The sequence below is a fragment of the Biomphalaria glabrata genome, chromosome 12 (assembly GCF_947242115.1).
Source record: "Biomphalaria glabrata chromosome 12, xgBioGlab47.1, whole genome shotgun sequence".
NCBI lineage: Eukaryota > Metazoa > Mollusca > Gastropoda > Planorbidae > Biomphalaria > Biomphalaria glabrata.
The window spans coordinates 7,610,567-7,625,949 of NC_074722.1; the positions used below are offsets into that span (position 1 = coordinate 7,610,567).

A 15,383-nucleotide genomic window follows, 5' to 3' on the forward strand; every position below is an offset into this window, starting at 1 on the left:
TTTTGTTTAGTTCGAACCCAGCCCTCTGTTCTCTTTGCCTTCTTGTATGATTTACGACGCTATGACGTCATATTATTCTTATTTCTGAAGGAACTTTTTGTGAAACTTATTGCCAACTGAAACAATACTCTAGTCATTATATTCTTTGGCTTGCTAGCTATCTACGTTGTTTTTGTTTTTATTTTTAAAATTCCTCTATTCAGGTCTCACATTCATGGAAACAAAAAGATCCTGGGAAAGAAACCGACCGTGGGCGGACACGGTTCTTCAAAACGGTTCTAACTGTTTTCCTCAAAGAAATTTGACAGGTGATGCTTGTCGTTTGGAAAAGAATTATTATCTCGTTGGCCCCACTGGAAAACTCCACTTGGACCGTTATAATTTTTCAAATTATATAAAAGTAATTTAAATTTGGCTAGAGGATTAGAAAATGTTTTAGCTTGAACAGACTCTACATCTTCGGGTATTTCCGTATGTAGGCCCTATTCATTCAAGAGTTTATGAAATTAATGTTCAGGAACATTTGGCGCATCGTTTTTCAAGTCTAGATCATAGACATAAATAAATATAGACTGGCCGAAGGAAGTAACTTCATGTAACTTGAAAACATGTATATCTATTCTATTCGGATTTCCGAATTATGAAAAATTGCATGATCTTCATTCTTGGAGATTTAAAAAAAAAACACTAGTGAAAATAATGTAATACTTATATAGGTTATGGCTAAAATAGATATGAATACTTAACTTTTATACTGCTCATAAATGCTGTATAATAAAGTACACAAAATTGCAAGTCACACATTTTCGTTTCATAAAACTCTTTAATCGGCCAGTCTATATTTATTTATGTCTATGGTCTAGATCTAAAAGACAATAAATGGAGTATAATGAAGTCTAGTAGACTTATACATTCACTTAACCAGGATTCTTTGGGGAGGGGGGGTGGGATAGAAAATGTTCATTAGTTATTAATAATAGTAATCCCCCTATAAGACGTATGAACGAGAAATTGTATTTTTAAAAGAAAAGTTTTTTGTTTTCTTTCTCTTGTCTGTGAGGTTTTTTTTTTGTTTTTTTTTAAATCGTTAAAAAATAATTCTGAACAACAAAATACTTTTTTTTCCCCAATCCCATGAATAAGTTCTAATTCGTCATTCTCTATTCCAGCTTGACGCAGTTCTGTGTTCGCGAACATATGAAATCAATGTTTGACTCAGGAGACACAATACCTCAGTGCGGATATTGATGCAGCAATGACGATGTTTGCTGTCTTTTCAATGATACGGTGCCAGATGTATAGAGGCAGGTCAAAGTACAAGCACTTTATCTTTACTTAAGACATTAGATTTTTTGGTCGAAGTAATAATAATAATAGTGAGTTTATTTTTAGACATTTTTTAAAAAAGATATGGTGTATTTTATTGGCGTGGGATCTGAAGGATTATTTTTAAAGGATGTCCCTAGTGGGTTCTGGGAGAAAGATCTATTTCTAGAAAATTATATAGTCATTTTTGTGGGAGCTGCCAGATAGCAACAAATCTTTTCTTTCTCTCTTTCTTTTTTTTCCCTCAATATCTCTTTCTTTTCTCTCTGTCTCTCTTTTCTATCTTTCTTTCTATTCTCTAGACAATGCCTCTCACTTCTCTCTATGTCTTTTCTTTTCTATCTTCTTTCTCTCTCTCTCTCTCTCTCTCTCTTCTCAAGACATAGTATTTCTCTTCTTTCTGTCTTTTTTATTTTCTTTCTACATCTCTATTTTCTTCCCTCTCTCTCTCTTTCTTCTTTTTCTCTTTATTTCTTTCTATTCTCTGGACATTTTCACTTTTCTCTGTCTTTTCTCTCTCTCTCTCTTCTCAAGACATATTCTCTTCCTTCTTGTAATTTTTCAGTCTCTTCTTTTTTTCTCTCTCTCTCTCTCTCGACCTTTTCGATTTCTCTCTCTACTCTCTAGACATCATCTGTCACTCACTCTCTTTTCTCTCTCTTTCATCTCTCTTTCTTCTTCTCTCTCTCCTTCTCTCTTCTCTCGACATCGTATTGATGGAAATCTCTGTCACTAGTGAGACTAGCGTGGCACTAATTATTTTTCACTCGATATCAGAAACAGCTCTAGTAGATAATGTACAGCTTGTAATGTACAGTCGATACTTTAAGACGTCGTTGCAGACGATCGAGTCTGGCATTTTGGTTGTGTATTATCTCTCCAGATTCATCTCTATTATATTTTTGTTTTTGACGAGAAATTTGTCACAGCGACTAGTTGGTTGTCAAAATGTTCATTTTTTTTTAATTTTTGTTAAGATTTTGAGAGTGAATGCATTGATTTGTTTTGACAAGATAACGTTCTTAATCTCCTGGTAGACTTGATCACGGTCAAGGTCAGTGATCGTCGGTGTGGTCGAATTCGTACGGCGTCGATGACGTCATAGAAAATTGGGTTGATAAATACAGGCGTGCGTCAGTTGGACTGGAATGACGCTTGGATGATTGTTTTTTTTGTTGTTGTTTTGTTTTGGTCGTTTAGTTTTTTTGTTATTTTGCAACTCCGATGTGCTCGCGTCAATCACCATTGTGTGTGTGTGTGTGTGTTGGATTTGCTTTGTGACAGTTCGTCGTCACCAGAGGGCAGTTATGATCGCTGACCAGCTGGGTCAATCAAGTGTTGATCTTTGTAAGATTCTTTAGCGTGGTCATTTCATGGAGGTTAGGGGGGAGGGAGCGGACTGGGTGTGGGAAGACACGGAAATGACGTCATCAAACACGTCAACGGCTGTCCACGCCATCACTTTGATATTTCATTTGTTGTTGATGCATGAGAACATGCGATTTGGGAGGGGGGACAGGACGAAGAGACAAAGAGGGAGAGAGAAAGAGAGAGAGAGAGAGAGAGAGGGATGGAAGGAAACAGATAGACTGACAGGGAAAAAAGCGAGATAGAGAAAGAGAGAGACAGAGAGCAAACCAGAAAGGCAGAGAAAAAATTATAGAATATAGAGCGTTTTGGGCGAGAAAAAAATTATAAAATATAGAGCGTTTTGGGCGATAAAAAATTATAAAATATAGAGCGTTTTGGGCGAGAGAAAAATATAAAATATAGAGCGTTTTGGGCGATAAAAAATTATAAAATATAGAGCGTTTCGGGCGAGAAAAAAATTATAAAATATAGAGCGTTTTGGGCGAGAAAAAATTATAAAATATAGAGCGTTTTGGGCGAGAAAAAATTATAAAATATAGAGCGTTTTGGGCGAGAAAAAAATTATAGAATATAGTGCGTTTTGGGCGATAAAAAATTATAAAATATAGAGCGTTTTGGGCGAGAAAAAATTATAAAATATACAGCGTTTTGGGCGAGAAAAAAATTATAAAATATAGAGCGTTTTGGGCGAGAAAAAATTATAAAATATAGAGCGTTTTGGGCGAGAAAAAAATTATAGAATATAGAGCGTTTTGGGCGAGAGAAAAATATAAAATATAGAGCGTTTTGGGCGATAAAAAATTATAAAATATAGAGCGTTTTGGGCGAGAAAAAATTATAAAATATAGAGCGTTTTGGGCAAGAGAAAAATACAAAATATAGAGCGTTTTGGGCGATAAAAAATTATAAAATATAGAGCGTTTTGGGCGAGAAAAAAATTATAAAATATAGAGCGTTTTGGGCGAGAAAAAAATTATAGAATATAGAGCGTTTTGGGCGAGAAAAAAATATAAAATATAGAGCGTTTTGGGCGATAAAAAATTATAAAATATAGAGCGTTTTGGGCGAGAAAAAATTATAAAATATAGAGCGTTTTAGGCGCCTCTGCGCTGTCTGGTGAAGTCCACACAGAGGTAACACTCCACTAACCAACTAAGACCAGTGAAAGGCCAACAATGTAAACTTACTCAACGCTGATGGTCAATGTGGAATAACAAATTTAATACCTACTGAAGGGAACCGTCGAATCTCGTCCATAAAATCTGCCTCTCAAAAGCCACCAAAAGTAGTCTGTATTTCGTTACACTCTAAATCCCAGTCTTGTTTTTAAGTGTCACGTCTGTTGTCGCCAAGTCCAAAACTTTACCCTTTCAACTCTTTCTCTCCGTAATTATTTTTCCACGTTTTGGAAGGAATTCTTCATTTTGCTAATTACTATTTCACCACCCCTGTTATGATTTGGCTTGGATAGCTTTGTTGTTTATTATTAGAAAATGTTGTATTTGGTGTAAAATTAAAGGGAAAGGCATGCTCTTTTTATATAATTGAAAGTCAAGTTTAAAAATTAAACATTAATTTATTTTAATGAGGTCAAAATCAACGATGGTATCGTCGATTAGGAGAGAAAGAGTTAATGGAACAAATATCTTTCCGCGCCAAATTCCCAATCGTGTACCAACAAGCGAGAGACAGAGACAGAAAGAGAAATTATTTGACCAAGCTAAATCTTGATGACGATGTAATCTTTGAGAACCTTCCCCCTCCCCCCAATACACAAATTCTTTTTTTCATTTACTTATATTACTTAATCAGGACCTCTAGATTCACTGTAATCGTTTGACAAGCTCTTTTCTCTTATCTTATAAAGACAGACTTTCTTATAAGAAAAATAGAAACACTTCCTTCCCATATCCAGGTGTTAATCCAGGTGTTAACCCAGGTGTTAATCTATCCATTCATGTTAGTTAGAGACTTAAACTGTACTAATTGATTTTTAAACCAAATTTTTAAGTCATAGATTTTTCTGGCTGATTCAAGCAACCCAATCTATGTTGTAATGCAGAAAGGGAAGAAAAATAAAACACAGCCTAAAGAAAGAATAAACGAGTCTTTTTCCATCAAAATTTACTTTACAATCATATCTTCTTCAAACTCATCACCACCCCTCCCACCACCACCCAAGATAAAATTTATACTCTGCAGTGAAGCCTACCGCCTTTCAGTCGCCGCAATAAATATTAAACAAATATTTTTTAAATATAAAAAAGACAGACCTAATTGAATGTTTTCATGATAAATCTTTATTATTAATTACAAAAACCATTATGAAAATATAGTTTTAAAAATCGCCGGAAAAAAGGCAGTAAAAATTTCACAGCGCCAACCTTGTTTTTCTGCACTATCCACCTTTATCTATGTGTAGAACCGGCACTGTATTCATCGACATACACCTGAGTACAAATATACACTCCTTGTTGAACTCTTCTTGTCTTGGAGATTTGTTTGGTCTTCTGCACTTGCCTATGTTTCTTTAGTCAACAGACAACAGTGGAGTCTATATCAGTTGCCGCATCAATTAGTGTCAAGACTTTTGTCTACCCGCTCAGCATGGTAAAAAGTTAGATAATAGTCTGTTCCTCTCATCCTGTACAGACATCAGTGCCGGATCTAATGGGGCCAAGGCCTATTAATGGGGCGAATTCTGAGGCAATTTTGTAAAGAAATTTATATTTTTAATGAGTTTTTTTTCTTCTCACTGTTTAGTATGAAATGTTTCTTAATTTTTAGAGGCCCCCGAAAGTGGAAAAGACGCTATTTGTTTTGTGCGGAATGTCTGTCCGTCCGTCCCGTTTAGATCTCGTAAACTAGAAAAGATAGTGAAAATCCGACATCATAATATTTTAGACTGAAACGGCTACTTTTTTTTTTTCTGAAAGCGAAAAAACTATTTTTTTGAATCACTTATGCAATCATTTATTCACAAAAATACATACACCACTTTTACAACTATTCACTATTGATAGTAACAAACACGAAAGGCTCTTCAGTAGGGGGGATAACTATTGACCATGTTTTGAACACATTTATGCAAATGGTTTTAGATTTTATGTCAAAAAATATTTTTTTTTACATTTATATTGTCAAGTTAAGTAAGTTCTGTCATACTAAAAAAAAAAATGTTTATTTTATTTTTTTTTACAGAGAAAAAAATCTATTTAGTATGCATATGAGATGGACATAATTTAAAACAATTAATAAGTAGGTTTTCATATTTTTGAACTAATGCTACAAAGTATACTATTAAACACCACTATTTGTAATGCTTTTTTCTTGAGGGTTTGAACTAGAGATTGACCCTTTACAAAACAATTAAATCAATTAGATATTCATTATTAGACATCAGTTAAACCAGGTTCACATCTAACTTCAAATTCACTTTCACCTATCCTATGGTCTGATGGACCGCTGGGGCACCACACAGGATCTGTCAACCTTCTTTCTCCATTCTTCTGTCCTTTGTCTTTGACAGAATTTCATTCTGATGTTCTTTCTGAAAATATTGAAACCTGCCTTTTTACCTGCCTGGGTGGACCACTTCGGGGGCCGATTTTGAGTTTGTGTTTCACACAAACTGTCTTTGTAACATTGTATTTCTTGTGTCACGCGTGTGTTTGTTTGTTGTTAAACGTGTTTGTTTATTTGTTTGTAAACCTGTTTGTACGACTGAATATGGCCTGAATTTATAGTGTTTTAGCCTCTTTTAAAAGAAGAATCACATTACGTAATCATCTCTGTATATCTAATTTATCCCTAAATGGAACTGATTCTCACTTTACGTAATCATCTCTGTATATCTAATGTATTCCTAAATGGAACTGATTCTCACTTTACGTAACCATCTCTGTATATCTAATGTATTCCTAAATGGAACTGATTCTCACTTTACGTAACCATCTCTGTATATCTAATGTATTCCTAAATGGAACTAATTCTCACTTTACGTAACATTTTAACCTTGTTTTATCTATCGCAGAGTATCTCAACCTGTCGACTGTGGGACACCCGAGCAAAGTGAACATTCTTTGATTCACGAACAAAATCTGAAACCAACATCAAAGTTTCCAAAATCAAAGATGATTCAGTGTTTCATTTTGTGACTTGATGCTTGAATGTGTGCAGAGCACTCTGACTTGCAGCGCAGTGCAGCTCTCTCACCAGCCTGCATGTCTACTCGTGAGGCATTCAAAAGATAACAATGTCCTACTACTATAGACGCAGAAAATAAACACATAATAAGATTATGCAGATAGAGAGGGGGAGAGAGAGACAGACAGGGAGAGATGGGATGAGAATAAAAGAGAAGGAGGGAGAGAGAGACAGACTAACGGTCAGAGATATCCTCAGGGTGACTCGTGGTAAAAGAACATTGCGGGGGAGGGGGGCGCTCTGTAGCGAGGCTACGATTAAAAATAAACGACATATGTAGAAAGTTGAAGCCTGGCCATCACAGGGCAAGTAGATTGGCATTGCAGGGCAAGTAGCCTGGCGTCACAGGACAAGTAGCTTAGCATCACAGGGCAAGTAGCCTGGCATCACAGGGCAAGTAGCTTGGCGTCACAGGACAAGTAGCCTGGCGTCACAGGACAAGTAGCTTGGCATACAGGGCAAGTAGCCTGGCATCACAGGGCAAGTAGCCTGGCGTCACAGGACAAGTAGCTTGGCATCACAGGGCAAGTAGCCTGGCATCACAGGGCAAGTAGCTTGGCATACAGGGCAAGTAGCCTGGCATCACAGGGCAAGTAGCCTGGCATCTCTGGGCCAGTAGCCTACCAATACAGGGCAAGTAGCCTTGCATCTCTGGGCCAGTAGCCTGGCATCAGAGGGCAAGTAGCCTGGCATCACAGGGCAAGTAGCCTGGCAATACAGGGCAAGTAGCCTGGCATCTCTGGGCAAGTAGCTTGGCATCACAGGGCAAGTAGCCTGGCATCTCTGGGCCAGTAGCCTACCAGTACAGGGCAAGTAGCCTTGCATCTCTGGGCCAGTAGCCTGGCATCAGAGGGCAAGTAGCCTGGCATCACAGGGCAAGTAGCCTGGCAATACAGGGCAAGTAGCCTGGCATCTCTGGGCCAGTAGCCTGGCAATACAGGGCAAGTAGCCTTGCATCTCTGGGCCAGTAGCCTGGCATCAGAGGGCAAGTAGCCTGGCAATACAGGGCAAGTAGCCTGGCATCTCTGGGCCAGTAGCCTGGCAATACAGGGCAAGTAGCCTGGCAATACAGGGCAAGTAGCCTGGCATCAGAGGGCAAGTAGCCTGGCATCACAGGGCAAGTAGCCTGGCAATACAGGGCAAGTAGCCTGGCATCTCTGGGCAAGTAGCTTGGCATCACAGGGCAAGTAGCCTGGCATCACAGGGCAAGTAGCCTGACAATACAGGCCAAGTAGCATTGCATCTCTGGGCCAGTAGCCTGGCATCAGAGGGCAAGTAGCCTGGCATGTCTGGGCCAGTAGCCTGGTAATACAGGGCAAGTAGCCTTGCATCTCTGGGCCAGTAGCCTGGCATCAGAGGGCAAGTAGCCTGGCATCACAGGGCAAGTAGCCTGGCATCACAGGGCAAGTAGACTTGCATCTCTGGGCCAGTAGCCTGCCATCACAGGGCAAGTAGCCTTGCATCACAGGGCAAGTAGCCTGACAATACAGGGCAAGTATCCTGGCATCACTGGGCAAGTAGCTTGGCATCACAGGGCAAGTAGCCTGGCTTCACAGGGCAAGTAGCCTTGCATCACAGGGCAAGTAGCCTGGCATCACAGGGCAAGTATCCTGGCATCACAGGGCAAGTAGCTTGGCATCACAGGGCAAGTAGCATGGCATCACAGGGCAAGTAGCTTGGCATCACAGGGCAAGTATCCTGGCATCACAGGGCAAGTAGCTTGGCATCACAGGGCAAGTAGCCTGGCTTCACAGGGCAAGTAGCCTTGCATCACAGGGCAAGTAGCCTGGCATCACAGGGCAAGTATCCTGGCATCACAGGGCAAGTAGCTTGGCATCACAGGGCAAGTAGCCTGGCATCACAGGGCAAGTAGCCTTGCATCACAGGGCAAGTAGCCTGACATCACAGGGCAAGTAGCCTTGCATCACAGGGCAAGTAGCCTTGCATCACACGGCAAGTAGCCTGGCATCTCTGGGTAAGTAGCTTGGCATCACAGGGCAAGTAGCCTTGCATCACAGGGCAAGTAGCCTGGCATCTTTGGGTAAGTAGCTTGGCATCAGAGGGCAAGTAGCCTGTCATCACAGGGCAATTACCCTTGCATCTCTGGGTAAGTAGCCTGGGTAAGTAGCCTGGCATCACAGGGCAATTAGCCTGGCATCATAGGGCAAGTAGCTTGGCATCACAGGGCAATTAGCCTTGCATCTCTGGGCAAGTAGCTTGGCATCACAGGGCAATTAGCCTTGCATTTCTGGGCAAGTAGCCTGGCATCACAGGGCAATTAGCCTTGCATCACTGGGCAAGTAGCCTTGCATCTCTGGGCAAGTAGCTTGGCATCACAGGGCAAGTAGCCTGGCATCACAGGGCAAGTAGCCTGGTATCACTCTATACTGGGCAAGTAGCCTGGCATCACAGGGCAAGTAGCCTGGCATCACAGGGCTAGTAGCTTGGCATCACAGGGCAAGTAGCCTGGCATCACAGGGCAAGTAGCCTGGCATCACAGGGCTAGTAGCTTGGCATCAAAGGGCAAGTAGCCTCGCATCACAGGGCAAGTAGCTTGGCATCAAAGGGCAAGTAGCCTCGCATCACAGGGCAAGTAGCTTGGCATCACAGGGCAAGTAGCCTGGCATCACAGGGCTAGTAGCTTGGCATCAAAGGGCAAGTAGCCTCGCATCAAAGGGCAAGTAGCCTCGCATAACAGGGCAAGTAGCCTGGCATCACTCTATACAGGGCAAGAAACATACACTTCAAAGTAGATCGACGACCAGGACACACCAATGTAGCAGAGAACATTATGCTGAAAAAAGTTTAGAACATCTGATCTGGGTCTTCCGTACCCCAAATCATTTTATTTCTTTAAATTGCTCCTCCTTATCACGCCCCCCCCCCCGTCCCTTATCTAACAAGAGAACCAAATGACTATTAGCACTTCCTAGTCGAGCATATAGATACATAAACATACACACACACACGATGACAGTGTCATGACACGCTATCACATACACACACTGACGTCAAGCACTATTGCGTAAACTTATTGGCTTTAAGACCCACTACAGTAACTGGCAGCCAGCCTGATCATACATCTTAAACAGCGCCTCATGCGCTTGTCACCCGCCCCCCCCCCCTTTCCGCCACCTACTTGTTGAATTATTTGACAGTTGATCAGTTAAAATGTCGATTGAGTTTTGTTTTTGTAAAGCAAATATCACGGCACTTGTTTTTGGATGTTATCATTTCGATTTCACAGTTTTTGAAAAGGATTATTCTTGTCGTGTTAGGTGTCGGCTGTGTTATTGTTTTTTTTAAGGATTGATCTAAAAATAGCTTTTACACCGACTGAATGCCATTGTTTATCTTAAGCCTCCTGGATTGCTTCAGGTACAACATGTGTGTGTGACTGTGTGTCAACGAAATCAGTGACTTATATTTGTATGTGTTGGCTTTCTGTGTAAGTAACGTCGGGGCTGACCATAAAGTTCAATGCCTCATTCCTCTCATTTTCTATAACGATCGTAAGATTAAACGATTAGGCTAAAGGGTAGCAAAAAAAGACTCCCGTGGGGGTGCCTAAGGGGGTGCGAGAGCATCCTCATTGCACTGTGCGGAGTTGTAAAAAAGCTCCCACAACCTTGTCAAAATCCATGCGCCGTTCCTCAAAGGGCCGTTACATAAATGGCGTGTCCTGCACAGTTAGCCTGGTATAGAAAAGGAAAATGTGCACGCGGTCTCTGGCCGCGAGTCTGACACCCCGCCAGACAGAACAGTGTACACTGTTCTCATTCAGGCCGGTGAAAGGGAGCTCTTGTTCACTTTTGCTGGCCTGGAGTTCCAAGAGCCCAAGGCTCAACTCTACCTGACAGTTTCAAGAAGAAGAAGAACTCATTTTAAATTTAATTTTGTTTGATAACAGTAACTAGTTTGGGAAGGGGCGTTATGACGTATACTTTTTTTTTAGTCCTTTCAACAATACTAGAGAGGGGGTGCGGTAAGGTAACAGATGATCTGGTGAACAGAGCAGTTTGATTCTGATGGTGTGGAATCCTTCCTCTAGCATGAGGCCTAAAACAAACTTATAAACAAGACCTTTTCGTTTTCCAACGGTTTTTATGCTTCTCATCTTTGTATGATATGCTTCAGATGTTCCTTCAGAATTGAACATTATTACATCCTAGCACAAACCTCCCAAAACTACGAAATTCATGATATTTTTTTAAATGCTTGATATGTAGACTGCGCCTTTTGGGGAAATACCGAAAGTCAAATACAAAGGTTTGATAGAAAGCTGGCGGTTTTGTGCGAAATGTGGTCCAAAAGTTGCGAGTCTGTCAAAATCAATTCCTAGAGAGCACCTTGGAGGTAAACGGAACCGGTATACAAAATCCCATGCGGATCTATACGACCATTGAAGTGAATTCGTGATCAATGAATCAGTCCGTTCAACGTTTAATTCTGTGATTATATTATTGATTACATACTTGGTGTGTATGCACTTGATCAATCCCTTGATATCCCATTTAGAACTAATATTTACATTTGCAACCTGGCAATACACTATATTGAGAGTGTGTTTAAATTATCTTAAAAAGAATTTGGTCACTAGTCATCGTAAGTCAGCTATCTTGAAAGTTATAGTACTCTTTTTGACACTAACGGTTATGACTTCCGGTCAGTTCCACTAACTGGGTTTTTATCCAAAGATGGATTACTTCTAGCACTTCTAATAATAGAAAATCACCACAGCCGTTCTATCTTGGGACACGGCTGGTCGCACGGGCATAATTATCGGCCTCGCACAGTTTTCAATCAGACGAATTCAGACAATCCTGTTTCCGAAACATCCCTCCCCATTAACCACCGTCTGAGATCTAGCCCCCATATTTGTTGTTATCCCCCCACCCTTTTCCGACCTCTCCGTTTTGTCTTAAAGAAAAGATTACTCTTGTTCCTTAAGCTTGCTACTTCCTCACGACCGCCAGAGTTACATCCCTTTGGCACGGACCAATGTATCAGAGTTTCTATTTCCGTTTCCAAGACCGCGCAGACGTGGCGTCCAAATTCTGGAGACTGTTCTTTCACAACGTCCAACGTCCAAAATATTTACATATTGTAGTGGGTTTTACTTTTTTTTTTTTAGTTAAGGAAAAAAAAATGATGGGGTGGGGGGTTGTTTGGAAGAGAGAGTGTCTGGTAGCGAGACACTCAAACGATGCTCTGGTCAATAACTGGTTGCAAGACAATCGATACAGCTTACAAATTGTTTCGTGAAATTGGTTCAACTTTTAGTATTGACTTACACACTGACTTAATTGTTTCCTGGGGAAACAGTAAAGTCCATGAGATTTTTTTTTCTCTTTAACCATATCATGAATGTCTGGGAAAAGGACTCCGGTCAATTTTCACGGAAAGAAAATAGTTCTGTTGGCAAATTGAATTCTTCCTGGTTAAAACTAAAGCTTCCTTATCTTTATTATTATTATTATGTTTTTAGAAGGCGTGTCCACGGGTTAAGGAGGAATGCAGTATTTAACATAACTACGTAGTCCTGGCTGTGAGCTACTTATTTTGCCAGAGCCAACGCAGACATAGCCGATGGTCGAACCAAGTTATTCTTTCGCCGTCTACTCCTGTCTACTGGAGATTTTCATTTGTTCTGAAATGTGTATCCCTCGGCCTTTGTAAGAGCTGTCTCTTTCGGAAGTCGTTTGCTTCCAGGAGTTCTTCTTTGTGTCAGTCAAGACAATCTATCGCATGGAGTCTGGGAGCGCATGAGGCGCCCTGACCGCACTTCCCCGTGGTGGAGGCTGTCCAGGCCTGAGCAAGCTATTATAGCACAGTGCAGGACAGGCCATTGTCCTGTTGGCTCATATTTCTCAAGGCTATGGCCAAATTTCGATTCACGGTTCCCCCGCTGCGGGGAAGAAGAGGTAACCGTGCCTTATATTCTGTTTGACTGCCCCAGACTTGCTGATCTCCCTCTCGACAGGCCTGGGAAACCAAAAATTCTCGATCTGTATGGCGACATTTGTGCACTACTCAAGACAGCAGGGTTTCTGTCCAGGGCTTTTGCAAGAGAGGATTTGAGCCTCTCAAGCACTCACTCAAATGGAGTTTGATGTTGATGATGATCGCGTGAACGGGTCTTCAGAGCGTTATTCTTTTCCTACTAAAGCAATCTCTCGCCTGGTCTTTAGAGTCTTCTTCTTTGTGCCAGTCAAGGCAATCTATCACCAGCGTTTTCGAGAGGCATCTCGGTTACGCCGTTAGCCCTTTAGATGCCAAAAAAAAAAAGATTGCCTGATGTCGTTCCCCACACAGGAAAGGGGCTCCCCCCAGAGCAGCTGTAGAACTGTAATCGGTGTCTCTAGAGCGTCGTTATTTGTAGTAGGATCTTGCTAACGTATGTCCATGATGGGGCGCACCTTTTGAAAAATACAATTTTTTACTATTCTAAATATAAGAATTGTACATGTAAAACCATACCCAGGACTACGCAAAACAAATGTATTTTGATTTGCGAATACACACAACGTGGGTGCGGAATACGCTCAGAAAAGATGGTTACATGTGTCTCCTGAATGGGTGTTTATTTTAAGAGCACCTTAAGCCGCACCTATTCAATCACTTGGCTTACTCGAATGTATCCTTTAGACTCACAGGGGAGTTGACAGCCACAACAGTACTCCGACTTCAAACTTCGTTCAAGGCGATTTCCCTCATGCAAGACCAGCATGTCTTTGCTTCTTGTTCCACTGATTTTTATCCATGTTTGCTTTGGTCTTCCAGCTTTCCTACATAATCCCAAGAGATCACTACTTCTTTTTCTTGAAACTGTCAGGTAGAGTTGAGCCTTGGGATCTTGAAACTCTAGGTCAGCAAAAGTGAACAAGAGTTCCCTCTCACCGGCCTGCATGAGATCATTACAAAAAAGTATTTTTTAACTTCTTTACTTGGTTTTACATAGGCGTCTACTCAACACCATCCCTCCCTTTCTGTGTCACGCCATTTGATCTGATAGTAATTTTTCTTTCATATTTTGCTTCCATTTTTTCTTTTCACGAGTTTCCGGACACTTGCAGCGTAGCAGAGATTGAACAATTTTGTCAGGCAGCGAACATAAAAAAGGGGAGAGCATTATTTCAACAGCTGGCAACCTGCTGCGATGCGAAAGATTGGATGTGCTCTGATCTCCCCTTGATATCACCCTCTGGATAAACCTGCGATACGGTAGAAGAAATTTGTGGCTATTCTGAGCCTACCCGTCTTCACCATTACTACAGTAAATAGATCTAGATCTGCTTAGACAAGTGAGGCCTTGAGATTGGGAGCTGGTCGTATCGGAATAAATGTGAACTCGACGGTTTCAACCCATTGATCTTAGTCGAAAACGCAAAAGCAATAAAGGACGAATTTCTTCGTCTGTTTGGGAATAAACGGTCATTCGGTTCTTAGCAGGGAATCTAAACTATTGCATTGTGGGTTTTGAAATTTTAAAATGAACTTTATAAATATATATACTGTATAATAGCAAAGTGTTTGTTCTTGTATTAGATTTTAAAAACACATTTTCACCGCGTCCAAAGATTTTGGACTCAAGTAGATTGTACGTAGATAAATACTGAAGGATTGGGAGTTCGAATCCTGGCAAGGACTGGTACTCACCATGTAAAGGACGTACCTGAGTCCACCCAACTGGGTAGCTGAATAAACGATAGGGAAGTAAAGGCAGTTGGTCATTGTGCTGGCCACATGACACCTCGTTAACCGTCGGCAACACACAAAACAGATGTCATACACAGCTGGGTCTGTCAGGGAAACTTTTTCTTTAACTCCTGCATGTAATGCCGTTGCCAATGGCATATACTATACACAACCTAACACAAAGTTGTTGTTTTTTCTCCACGTTACGAAACCAAACACACACATATACACATGCATACAACACAAGCACATACACTTAAGACACTGACATTAGCCAACACACAATTATAATATATGAGCTGTAGTCGTCAGTCTCGGATTTTAGGAATGTGGGATCCCTGGGAAGGATTTCTGAGGCGGCCCGAGCCCTCTTTAAATGTGCACGGAGTGGTAGTAAATTTTAAAGCATGACATTTATTAAGATGAACTACATAACTATCTCAATTTTTTAAATATGCATATTTTGTAAAATAAATAAATGTGGAGGCTACTCTTATGGATCAGGCCCTAAACAGTTGCACAGTCTAGCACTATCGTAAAGTCGTCCTTGGCAGCAGTGGTACGAAAACAAAAGTAAATTACTAATCTTTTCTATTATTCATTAAACTGATTATCACAAACGAGGTGGCTATGAGAGGTAATGCGGTTGGCTTCCAAACCGGTGGACCCGGGCTCGAATCCTGGTGAAGACATTGATTTTAAATTTCGGGATCTTTGGGAGCCTTTGAGTCCTCTAATGGGTACCTGACATTAGTTAGGAAAAAGTAAAGGCGGTTGGTTGG

General features: G+C 40.9%; 1 protein-coding gene across 1 annotated transcript in view; it reads left to right on the forward strand.

Moving 5' to 3' along the window:
- The first annotated feature begins 10,082 nt into the window (after positions 1-10,082).
- Positions 10,083-15,383, forward strand: part of LOC106062484 (uncharacterized) — a 33,332-nt gene continuing 28,031 nt past the window's right edge. The window contains exon 1 of the mRNA XM_056005637.1: positions 10,083-10,281. The gene's annotated coding sequence lies outside the window, so the exon portion shown is untranslated. The remainder of the gene's footprint in view (positions 10,282-15,383) is intronic.